Raw genomic sequence first — 12784 nt, 5'->3', positions numbered from 1 at the left:
ACGCACCTTCTTCCGTTACGTCCTCCGTAACACTCACCACAGGTGTGCACTCTTCTGCACACCCAATCATCACCGCACACTCTGGCTCACCAATGCTCCTCACAGTCCCCATAGTCGGACATCCTTGCACACATCCTGTTTCCACACACTCTGCACCAGTCGCACACCTCACCAGCGGCCTCTCACGAACTCCCGGGTCTAAACCAACACCCAAGCTCACTGAATCTCCCCTCACACCATATACATTCCCGAGCATATCGCCACTCACCTCGGCTCCTCGTCTTCGCTCCTCCTCCGCCACCTGCAAACTCTTTATTTGGTCAGTAAGCACATCATCACGACTTGAGCACATACATTGCACCAATTCCATCACCTCCTCCTTTATCTCCTTCTTAGTCTCCTTCCGTCTCTTTTTAATTTCACTTACCCCCTCTTCCACTTCCTCTAATTTTTGTTTCACCTCTTTTATTTCCCGGTGCGCCCCTTCAATTTCTCCCTCTAAGGCCACCTTGGTCGTTTCTATGTGCGTCCTTACTTTCCGTTCTTTTGTCTCCATTGCCTCTGTCACCTCGTCCAACCTTTTTGTCAACCCCTCGTGTACCATCTGACATTCCTTCTTTGTCGCTATCAGTTCTTTTTTTATTTCCTTCTGGGTCGCTTTCAACCCTCCTATTACTGCCGTGTTCTTTTCCACTCGCTCCCCCAACTCCTTTTGTCCCACCGTCAGCTGCTCTACTCCCCGCGTCAGCTCTTCTATGCCTCCCTGTAACCTAGCCGTACTGTTCCTCACCTCTTTCTCCATGCGCTCCTCATCCCGCTTTACCTCCTCACGTACCCCCGCGACCTCTTTGCCCACTCCACGCCTTATCTCCTCCCCCATCTCTCCCATCTCTTTGGTAGATGCCGCCCTCATCTGCTCCAAATCATTCCTCTGGGCATCCAATTTGGTTTCCAACCCGATTTTCACCTCCTCTATCTGATTCCCCATCTGTTTAATTTCCCGGGCGGATTGCTCCCCTATTTCCCTCAATTTGCCTTCCATCTTGTCTTCTAGCCCCGTTAACCCATTATTCACCCCTTCCATTTGGTCCTCCTGGGTGGCCATTCTATTTTCCAACCCCGTTAACCCATCCTTCATTTCCCCAATTTGATTACCCATGTCCTCCAATTGGCCCCCTAATTTACCTTCTAGCCCCCCAATTTTGCCGTCGAGCCCCCCGATTTGGCTTCCCATCCCATTCCTCAATTCCCCAATTTGATTACCCACGTCCTCCAGTTGGCCCCCCAATTGACCTTCTAGCCCCCCAATTTGGCTTCCCATTTCCATTTGGATGACTGCCCGCAGCTGCGCCATGAGGGCTTGCATGTCTATCCCTCCAACCTGCGCCGCGGGCACGGCTACCGCGGTCACGTGTGCGGCGCCATTTGGTGCTGCTGCAACCTCGTGCGAAGCGCCGCCATCTTGTGCGCCTGAAATCTCCGCTACCACATCCGCATTACTCTCCTCCTCCATTTCCTCCCTGGGGTCCTGGGTTACCTCCAAACCCTCTTCTTCTACCCCCACCGGCATCCGATCACCTTGATCATCCATGGCACGATTTAATTTAGATTTTATAATAAAATTTTGGCCGCTCCTAATTTTTCGATGGATTAAAAATTTGGTTCGGGTCCAAATCTCACTCCCCGACACCAATTGTTACGGAAACGGGGATGGCGCTCCCCGTTTCCGTCAGCTTGACCATTTAGACCTTACACCACTCGGACCTTTTTTTGATTACAGATAAATTACAAATAAATAATATCACCAATATTACAATCTATAAATCGGTCAGAGACCGAGGACTTGCCGGAATGTACTTTTTTTTCAGGGGTGTTGGTTGGAAGGAAATCGGATAATGTTTGACAGAGTTACTAGTAAAAAAAACAATTTTTGACCTTGAGTTTGACCTTTCAAGGTCACTCAAGGTCAAAGGTCATTGTGCCAAATGAAATGTATGTGACTTCCTATATGTCAGTCACAGTAAGTATGCATATCTCTTGTACTTTTAGAGTTATAGTGGTTTGAAATATATTGTTACGGAAACGGGGACGGCGCTCCCCTGACCAAAGGGGGGGGGGGGGGTTAATCCCCCTTGTATTTTGCACTGGCCGTCTCCGATCCTGAAGCTACCCCGCTCCCCTGTGGGGTGGGATTGGCCGAGGTGATTGGTCAAGGGATTCCCGTACACCTCCACCAATCCCTCCACAAAACAGGTGGATAACTCCGCTCGAATCCCGGACAAGATGGAGTTTGCCGAGCGGTTTAGCAATCCGAAATCCGAGCCGTTAACAACACTAACCCGATTCTGAGTGGTTCGGCCAAATCGTGCCATGTATACTCAATAGGGGACAGGACGAAAGCGATCGGATGAGAAAGAAGAAGCCAAAGGTAGGAAAGAACAGATATTTATTAACTACTATACAAAAACCAATCAAAGAAGAAGAGAAGAAATAAAAGTAATATACAGAAAATGGAAGGAGCAGAAGGACACAGAGCAATTACTTTAAAAAGGTTAACTTATATCCAGACAACACAAAGGACAGACCACGGACTTACACGACAAAGGGAAATTGCAGGCAGGAATGGCTGGAGGGAGAAGAAGGGTCCGTGCAGGACGGCAGGCTTGGATGTGAGCGGCCGCCGACTTCTCGCACTCGGGTTCACACAGCAGGTTTGCTCGCAGCAGCGCGTAAGGGCCTCACGTGGCAGGGGCTGTTTGAAACAGCGTCTCTCCCTCGTACCTCTGCAGGTTGCGCGTCTCTCTCAGGCCTCGGACGTCCTCTGCCTCATGCGTCCTCTCTCAACAGAACCGCAAGCTCACCTCTCCACATAATCTGCTATTCGTGCTCCCTCACTCATCTGCGGTGGGGGCTTCCGTAACGGGTTATATGGCCACGCCTTACCAAGCCATGCCCACCGATTCCTGGTTGGTCGTAAGGGCTTTCTGGCTCCACCTTTGATGACGAGGTGGGGGGCCACGCCCTTCTACTCCGGCTTGACCATGTGCGTAATGGCGGCGAATGCTGCTGGTAATGTAGGCGAACGCTGCTGGCAATGTAGTTTTGGGGCAATTGAAAAGGGGATCTATCTTATTTGATTTGGTGCAACGTAAGATCGACTAGTGGGAACATAGCCTTAACTGAAACACAGAATAAGGATATAACTATGGAGAGATCCTATGGTTCGCTATGTGGTGCGATGGACTAACTAAGGTGCGATTATTTCATTTAACAGCCAATTAAGGGGAAATGTACACAGGGGTTATTTATGAGGAATTTTAATACTAAATTTCATGTGAAGGTTCTAAAAACTGCAACACAGCACCCTCATTCCTCACGGGACGTCCCGGCCCGAAAAGTTTAACTTAATGTGACACTTAGGTGTAGTTCCCTCTACAATTAACCTGACCCTGAGTGCGACAGTTTAAAACACCAATAAATATGTCCTTCATGTGAAGGTTCTAAAAACTGCAACAATATTTTAAATGAAAACCTGACCCCCCTGATTTCACGTTTTGGGTGACCTTGAGCTTGACCTTGGGCCTAGAGAGTTAAAAATTGGGCAGTCTATTCCAGGGCAAGGCAAATATGTCTGTAACGTGTGGCAATGCTATGTGCAACGATGTAGACGTAGTACTGCGGACAAACAGACAGATAGACAAACCAACCAACCAACATACTTGCCGGAATCAATTCCGGCAAGTAATAAATTTGTACAAAAGAAATGTTTGCATTATGATTTGTGTAAATCATGACAACACAGAAACTCAAATTCAGTCAGGTCATTATCCTCAGTTTGAACAAGCTTGTGCCTCTACAGCGATGTGTGGTGAGGCGAGTGTAGCGAGCTGAACCACGCTAGTCTATATTTTAAAAGGAGCCGAGTCTATCTGTTTGTCATGCTATAACTTGAGAATGGGTTAACGGATTTCAATGAAACCAATGGCAGTGGATTCGGGGAATTCCCAGGACGGTTTGTGATGCTAAAAAAAAAAAGGACGGGAGGAAGGTTTGTGTATGGGTACATGGGCACTTGTGGTGAAACTGCAAATGCAAACTTGCGACGTTGGTTATCCCCGCATGGAGGGCAGTATCTCCCAGGAAGCTTCTTTTTTTTTTTTTTTTGTATACAAGATCGAGGCTCGTGAAAGAGCTAACATTAATCACACAAAAAGTCAAACCGACAAAATAAGGTGAGCGGTAGACAAGATGGGGAGAGAGGGGGAAGGACATCGAGAGAACTGTGGGAGGGAGAGGGCTTGGGGGGAGGTGGGAGAGGTATAAAACATATGGACACTGCAAGGACTTCCAGGAAAGAAGTTGGAATTTAAAAAAAGTGCATCTGGGGTAAAAATTAGCTGGGGTAGAAAAGATCAAGGTTTTGGATGGGGGAAGATAAGAGATGGTGGTGAACAGCTGTTTTAAAGACCTAGAGGGAGGAGTGGGATTGAAGGGAGTGGGGGAGTTTGTTCCAGAGGCGGGAGAAAACGGGAATGAAACAGTGAAGGTGAGTAGAGAGCTTAGATTTTGGCAGTTTTACCATAAGAGGGTTGCTGGCAGATCTTGTGCGACCTGTAGGAATATTTGGGGGACAGAGCCCAGAGAGTTTGTTCTTGCTCCATAGATTAAACAGTGCAGTTATGCCGAGGAAACGAAAAGGCCTGTTTGTTTTTTTTAGCAATTACACAAAAATTGGTATTCCCATCAGCGAAGTGACCGGTCTTATATGCTAGTTATATTCTAAACGAGCCGAGAGTAATGTAATACTAATCGAGCTAAACCTGTAGGAATATTTGGGGAACAGAGCCCAGAGAGTTTGTTCTTGCTCCATAGATTAACCAGTGCAGTTATGCCGAGGAAACGAAACAGAGGCGGGAGAAAACGGGAATGAAACAGTGAAGGTGAGTAGAGAGCTTAGATTTTGGCAGTTTTACCATAAGAGGGTTGCTGGCAGATCTTGTGCGACCTGTAGGAATATTTGGGGGACAGAGCCCAGAGAGTTTGTTCTTGCTCCATAGATTAAACCGTGCAGTTATGCCGAGGAAACGAAAAGGCCTGTTTGTTTTTTTAGCAATTACACAAAAATTGGTATTCCCATCAGCGAAGTGACCGGTCTTATATGCTAGTTATATTCTAAACGAGCCGAGAGTAATGTAATACTAATCGAGCTAAACCTCTTTGGGCCAGCCAATATTGCCCTAGCCGCAAGGACCAACTAATGTGCATGCTGTCTATGATAAACCTCAACAAAAAGAAAGACCTTAATAATTCCCCATATCCTTCTCGTATTCTCTTTTGTCCTGCCCAGTTAATTTCTTAACTACCCTCTGTTTACACCTGTACTGATATGTCTGACTCCAGTCCTTGTATTTTGTATATATATTGTTACGGTTTTTATAACCTTCACTAGTAAATGTTAGTAAATGTTTCCCTTATAAATGTTCCCCTTTAAATATCCCCATCAATTGGTTTGTTAAAGATCGCACCCTAGTTAGTCCATGTACAACACGTAGCGAACCATAGGACCTCTCCATAGTTATTTCATTATTATGTGTTTCAGTTAAGGATCTGTTCCCAGTTGTTGAATCTGCGTTGCATTAATCAAATAAGATAGGCCCCTTTCAATTTCCCCAATCGCCTCACCCACGTCTCCGCAAGTAACAGTCGGGCAGCGTTCGCTGCCCCTTGTCTTGGGTCATTTGATTGCCCCAAGCCGCCATTAGCCATGCGGTCAAGCCGAGGAAGAAGGGGGCGGAGCCGCCAGATCACGGGCGTGGCACGCCGACGCACCAGCCGAGGCAGGGCCAGCGAGCCCCCACCAGCTAACCAGGGCTGACGAAAGACCATCGCGGGCGTGGCTCTATGAAGCGCGGATTGATTCCAACACGAGCAAAAAAAGCGGCTGCAAGGGACTGCTTCGAGGTCGGGTGAGAAGGTACAAGTTGAGTGAGAGGGTTCAAGAGAAGTCAGAGAGAGACGCGTGAGAAGGTACCGACGAGAGGGGAAGGACCTGGAGTGCGCAACGAACTGGCATCTTGTTCAAGGGAGAGAGCGTTGACACGGGCCATTTGTTGTCAACGGAGCATCCCAATCCCATTGCTATATGCAACGTCCGCTCGCGGTGAACGATACGCGCTTGCTGCCTGCCAGGGTTTTCCCGCCACGACGCGAGTCGACTCCTGGAGCCGGACCTCGACGCCTACCGTCTGCCTGGGCCTTCTCATCCCTTCTTCCAGTCATTCCTGCCTGCTATTCCCCTTTCGTGTAAGTCTGTTTGTCTGTCCTGTTTGTTGTCCTGGGGAATAATATAAGACTGCTTAAGGCTGCCCTGTGTCTTCTTCTTCTTCTGTATATTACTTTCGTTTCTTCTTTGGTTCTTTGGTTTTGTACATAATTAATAAATGTCTGGTATTCCTTACTTTGGTTTCTTCTTTCCCCCGATCGCTTTAGTCCCTTCTTTCGATTGAGTACCTGTGGCACGATTCGGCCAACCGCAATAGTCGAGCTTAGTCCTTTGTTAACGGCTCGAATCGCGGATTGCTAAACCGCTCGGCAAATACCATCTTGTCCGTGGTTTGAGCGGTACTTGTCTCCCTGTTTTGCGGAGGGATTGGTGAAGGTATTCGGGAGAACACCTTGACCAATAACCCTGACCAATTTCACCCCGCAAAAGAGCGTTATAAGTACCAGGACCAGAGACGGCCAGCTTAACAGGCCAAGGGGATTAACCCCCCCTTGCTAAGGGGAGTGCCGTCTCTGAGATCCGTAACAATTGGTGTCGAGGAGTTGGGATTTGGACCCGAACCAAATTTTTTTAAAACATCTAAAAATTTGGTCAAAATTATGAGCGGCCGAAATTTTATAATAACATCCAAATTGAATCGTGCCATGGATAGTCAAGATGATCGGGTGCTGGTAGGAGAGAATGGGGAGTTAGAGGCAATCCAGGACCCCAGGGAGGAATTGGAGGAGAAGAGCAACGAGGGTGCGGTGGCGGGGGTTGCGGGCGCACAAGATGGCGGCGCCTCGCACGAGGTTGCAGGAGCATGAAATGGTGCCTCGCACATGGTCGCGGCGGCCGAGCCCGCGGCACCGACGGACTGGGGCCTATTCTTGGAGCAAATAAGGGCCTTTATGGTCAAAACGGGTGAAGACATGAAAATAGAGGGGGACAAATCAAGGGCAGAAATGAGGGAATTGGGGGACAAATCCACCCGGGAAATAAAAGGGTTGGAAAACAAAATGGGAGCAATGAGGGACGAAGCAAGGGATACCCGTGACCAAATTGGGAAGTTAGACAGCAAAATGGAGCAATTAGACAGTAAATTTGAGGGGTTAGACAATAAATTTGAGGGGTAAGACAACAGGTTGGAAGGGCTAGAAGGTAAATTGGGGGGCCAATTGGAGGACGTGGGTAGCCAAATAGGGGAAATGAAGGACGGGTTGACGGGATTGGAAAATAGAATGGCCACCCAGGAGAACCAAATGGAAAGGGTGAAGAATGGGTTAGAGGGGTTAGAAAACAATACAGAAGGCAAATTGAGGGAAATAGGGGAGCAATCCGCCCGGTAAATTAAACAGATGGGGAATCAGATAGAGGAGGTAAAAATCGGGCTAGAAACCAAATTGGACACCCATAAGGGGGAGCTGGAACAGATGAGGGCAGCATCCACCAAGGAAATAGGAGAGATGGGGGAGGATATAAGGCGCGGAGTGAGCGAAGAGGTTGCGGGGGTACGCGAGGAGGTAAAGCGGGGTGAGGAGCGCATGGAGAAAGAGGTGAGGAACAGCACGGCTAGGTTACAGGGGGGGCATAGAAGACCTGACACGGGGAGTAGAGCAGCTGACAGTGGGACAAAAGGAGTTAGGGGAGCAGGTGGAAAAGAACACGGCGGTAATAGGGGGGTTGAAAGCGACGCAGAAAGAAATAAAGAAGGAGTTAATAGCGACGAAGAAGGAATGTCAGACGGTACATGAGGGACTGACAAAGAGGTTAGAGGAGGTGGTAGAGGCAATGGGGACAAAAGAATGGGAAGTCAGGACGCACATAGAAACGACCAAGGTGGCCTTAGAGGCAGAGATTGAAGGGGCGCACCGGGAAATAAAGGAGGTGAAGCAGAAGCTAGAGGACGTGGAAGAGGGGGTAAGTGAAATTAAAAAGAGACGGAGGGAGACTAAGAGGGAGATAAAGGAGGAGGTGATGGAATTGGTACAAGGTCTGTGCTCACAGCGTGATGATGTGCTTACTGACCAAATAAAGAGTTTGCAGGTGGCAGAGGAGGAGCGAAGGAGAAGAGGCGCCGAGGTGAGTGGCGATATGCTCGGAAATGTATTTGCTGTGAGGGGAGATTTAGCGAGCTTGGGTGTTGGTCTAGACCTGGGCGTTCGTGAGAGGCCGCTGGTGAGGTGTGCGACAGGTGCAGAGTGCGTGGAAAGAGGGTATGTGCAAGGATGTCTGACCATGGGGAGTGTGAGGAGTATTGGTGAGCCAGGGTGTGCGGTGGTGATTGGGGATGTGCTGGAATGCACACCTGTGGTGAGTGGTATGGAGTATGTGCCGGGAGAGGGCACGCAAGAAGGTGCGCGAGAAAGGTGTGGAACGGAGGGGTGTGTGAGGAAAAGTGTGCGCCGAGGAGTTAGTGTGCTGTCGAGAGTGAGAGTGAATGCACGACCGAGTGTGGTGGTGAGAGTGACACGGAGTGCGAGTTGGTTGTGGCGAGTGAGAAAGGATGCACACTTGGAATGGTTGAGCATGTGCGGGAATGTACACCTGAGTTGGTGGTGAAGCGTGTGATTGGGTGTGCAAAAGAGGGCACACCCATGGTTGTCACAGAGGATGTGACCGAGGAGTGGGCGCGAGGAGGTGTGTTGATGAAGTGTGCGAACGACGAATGTGTGCCAGGGTGTGCGGTGGTCAGGTGTGTGGCGAAGTCTGCGAGCGGAAGGAGTGTACCTGGGTGATGTGTAAGAGAAGGTGCAATAACAAAGTGCGTGGGATGTATGATCGGCGTTGGAGCGCCGGGTTTGGTGAGTGTGAAAGGGGTCGCGTATGCATGTGAGCATGCGAGTAAGGCTTCGACGTTAAATGGAGCAGCGGTTAGACCGACGTTTAACCGACGCGAGCTCTCGGTCCGTGCCGGGCTGTGTGTATTGCGGGAGCCGGCGGGGATCGGTGTCGCGTCCCTCCTGTTCGGAGCGCCGCGCCCGATCCGGGCCGGGCCCCGCCCTGCATGGTCGCATCCACGCTCTGCTAAGCGGAGCGGGCGGCCCGGTGCGAGGGAAGGTAGGAAGGGTCGGGATGGCGCCCTGCTCTCGGTCCGTGCCGGGCTGTGTGTATTGCGGGAGCTGGCGGGGATCGGTGTCGCGTCCCTCCTGTTCGGAGCGCCGCGCACGATCGGGGCCAGGCCCCGCCCTGCACGGTCGCGTCCGCGCTCTGCTAAGCGGAGCGGGCGGCCTGGTGCGAGGGAAGGTAGGAAGGGTCGGGACGGCGCCCCCTTGTGGTTGCGGTGTTCCGGCCGGGCAAGATTGGGCCATCGGGCAGGAGACCGAAAGGCTCCGCGCCGAGGTGGACCTTGGAATCTCGGCCCGAGTAAACCTCCTCCCCTGAACCGAATGCCGGACGGACCCAACCGCAGTAGACGAACCACCCGCATTCATTGCTCGGCTTTGCGAAGCCGAGCTTTGCAAATGTAATGACACACCGTGGCTCGAAGTTTAATGGACGATGGTAGGGATAGGGAATATGATTGGCAAATTGGATTGGCAAATTTGATTGGCGAGGATGATTGGCAAATTTTGATTGGCAAAAATTGGATGGGCAAAATTGATAGTGAGAGATGCCCGATGTAGAGGGATGGTAAATTCACCATCCCTCCCATCCCCGGGCACATGAGCTATGGTTTTATGGGGTTTTGGCTGTGTATTATGGGGTTTTGTTTGACACGAACAATTTCAAAGCATTCATCCCGCATCGCTCGTCGCGCGGGCAAACAAGGAGCGCGTCCTGCTAATGAGGCTCAGGTTTCAGTCGAAAAATCAGCTACTGAACTTTACACTACACTAAATACAAAAAACAAATCAAGACTGATGAAAGGAATGAAAGATGTATATATTGCTACCTTAAATGTGCAAACACTTTTAAAAGTATCAAAAACACCAGAACTAATATCCTCACTGAAGCAACAAAACAAGACATCATCTGCCTACAAGAACATCGATTTATACATGATGACATGCTGATAAAAGAAGGACATGTTGGCAAAAATTGGACACTAATAACCTCTTCTGCCTGGAAAAATAGCGTAAATGCATCTATTGGTGGAGTAGGTATGCTTGTTAGTCCCCACGCATACAAAGCTCTCAATAAAGTCGAAAAGATATCATCGAGAATTATGATAGCTACTTTTAATGGAAACCCTCAAACAACAGTAATTAGTTGTTATAGTCCCACAAATGTACACGATGAAGTAGAAGTTGAGAGATTCTATCAAGACCTATCATCAGTAACCAGACAGGTACCAAAACATCACATGTTAACTCTTGGAGGGGATTTTAATGCACAACTCGGATCATCAGAAGGCTTTAAATTTTCATATCATGTTCGCACTAACAGAAATGGCACAATGTTGAAAAACTTCTTAAAAGACAATAACCTTTTATGTGCAAATACCACTTTCCAGAAGAGACCAGGACAGCTATGGACACATTCAGCACCAAATGGAACAAAAGCACAACTTGACTTCATTATTGTTAATCGGAAATGGAAAAACAGTGTCAGAAATTGCAGAGCATTCAACTCTTTTATAAGCGTAGGATCAGACCATCGCATTGTATCTGCAAGGGGCCGCTTGAGCCTTCGAGCAAATAAAATGAAATCAAAAAGTAAACCACTTTATGACTGGTCTTGTCTCAAAAAGAACACACAGATTAGTGTCGCCTTTTCACTTTGTTTGAAAAATAGATTTTCTGCTCTTCAAGAACAAAATACAACAAACTCGCCGAATAAAACATTTGCCAATTTTGAGACAGCCTGCAGAGAGTCTGCTTCTGGTACCATTCCTTTGAAACCAAAGAGGAAAAGTCGGATCCCATGGGAAACAGAGGAAATATGCCAGAAACGCAAAGAGCTACACAAAATGTCAGAAATTAAAAACTCTGCACCTTCAATGGAAAACATCAGGAATTACAACGAAGCACGAACTGCACTTACCGATTCTTATGAGAGAGAACAGATTGACTATCTCCAGAGAAAAATTGATATGATAAATAATGCTACGAGTAACAAGCAATCTGCTGTGGCCTGGAAAACTGTAAGCGAGATAAGCGGACGGAAATGCGTAAACAAATCCAAACTAAAAGCATCCAGCCAAGAAGAACGATTGAAACTCTGGCAAGAGCATTTCCAAAGCTTATTAGGGAAGCCACCTACAATCAAGGATGAAGTAATAACTCCTGTGATTTCAGATGAACTCGACATCAAAAAAGGTCCCTTCACCATAGATGAACTCCATAAAGCTCTTTAAAACATTCAAAACGGGAAAGCCTATGGTCTCGATGACATTCCAGCCGAGATTTGGAAACTAGGTGAATTCGATGAGATTTTACTGAATTTATGTAATGCTGTATACCATCAAAATCCAATAGACAGATGGACAGAAGGATGTATATTGCCTTTCCAGAAAAAGGCGACCTAGGGCTTACAAAAAACTATCGATGAATCACTCTAACATCAATAGCGGCCAAAATATACAACCTGATGTTATTAAACAGAATCAGACCGCATATAGAACCAGTTCTGCGAAAAAATCAAAATGGCTTTCGTACTAGTAGATCGACCTCCGGGCAAATCCTTACTATTAGACGTCTTCTTGAAGGCGTTAAAGCTAAGAATCTTCCTGCTGTTTTCCTATTTATTGATTTCTCGAAAGCTTTCGACTCCATCCATCGAGGTAAGATGAAGGAGATACTGCTAGCATTCGGGATACCTCAGGAGACAGTTAATGCCATCATGATGCTGTCTAAGAACTCGCATGCAATAGTCCGATCACCTGACGGCGATACAGACTGTTTTGACATCATGGCAGGAGTTTTACAGGGTGATACCCTCGCTCCCTACTTATTCATAATATGTCTCGATTATGTGCTACGCAAAGCAATAGACACCAACAATGAACTTGGATTTACCCTAAGTAAACGGAAAAGTCGGCGATACCCATCCAAGAAGATTACAGATGCAGATTATGCAGATGATCTTGCGGTTCGAGCAGACTATAACAATGATGCGGCGACACTACTACACAAGATTGAAGAAGTAGCCAGCCAAATTGGTCTCTACATAAATGCCTCGAAGACAGAGTACATCAGTCTTAATCAAGATCAAGTTGTAGACATAAAATCACTCACTGGTGAAAACATCAAAAAGGTTGACGAATTCACATACCTGGGAAGCAACATCGCCTCCACAAAAAGAGATGTTGACATCAGACTTGGAAAGGCTTGGGGAGCTTTAAACAGTCTAGGCAAGATTTGGAAATCTGCGCTTCCAATAGAGCTGAAACGAAACTTCTTTAGAGCAGCTGTTGAATCAGTTCTTGTATATGGGGCAATTACATGGACCTTGACATCGTCACTAGAAAAGGCCCTGGATGGTGCATACACTCGCATGCTCAGAGCAGCCCTTAACATCTCATGGAAAGAGCACCCCACAAAATATGAATTGTATGCAAAAATCCCACCAATCAGTGTA

Source organism: Myxine glutinosa, chromosome 2 (assembly GCF_964187855.1).
Source record: "Myxine glutinosa chromosome 2, kmMyxGlut1.1, whole genome shotgun sequence".
NCBI classification, from domain to species: Eukaryota; Metazoa; Chordata; class Myxini; order Myxiniformes; family Myxinidae; genus Myxine; species Myxine glutinosa.
This window is presented reverse-complemented; position numbering follows the sequence as displayed.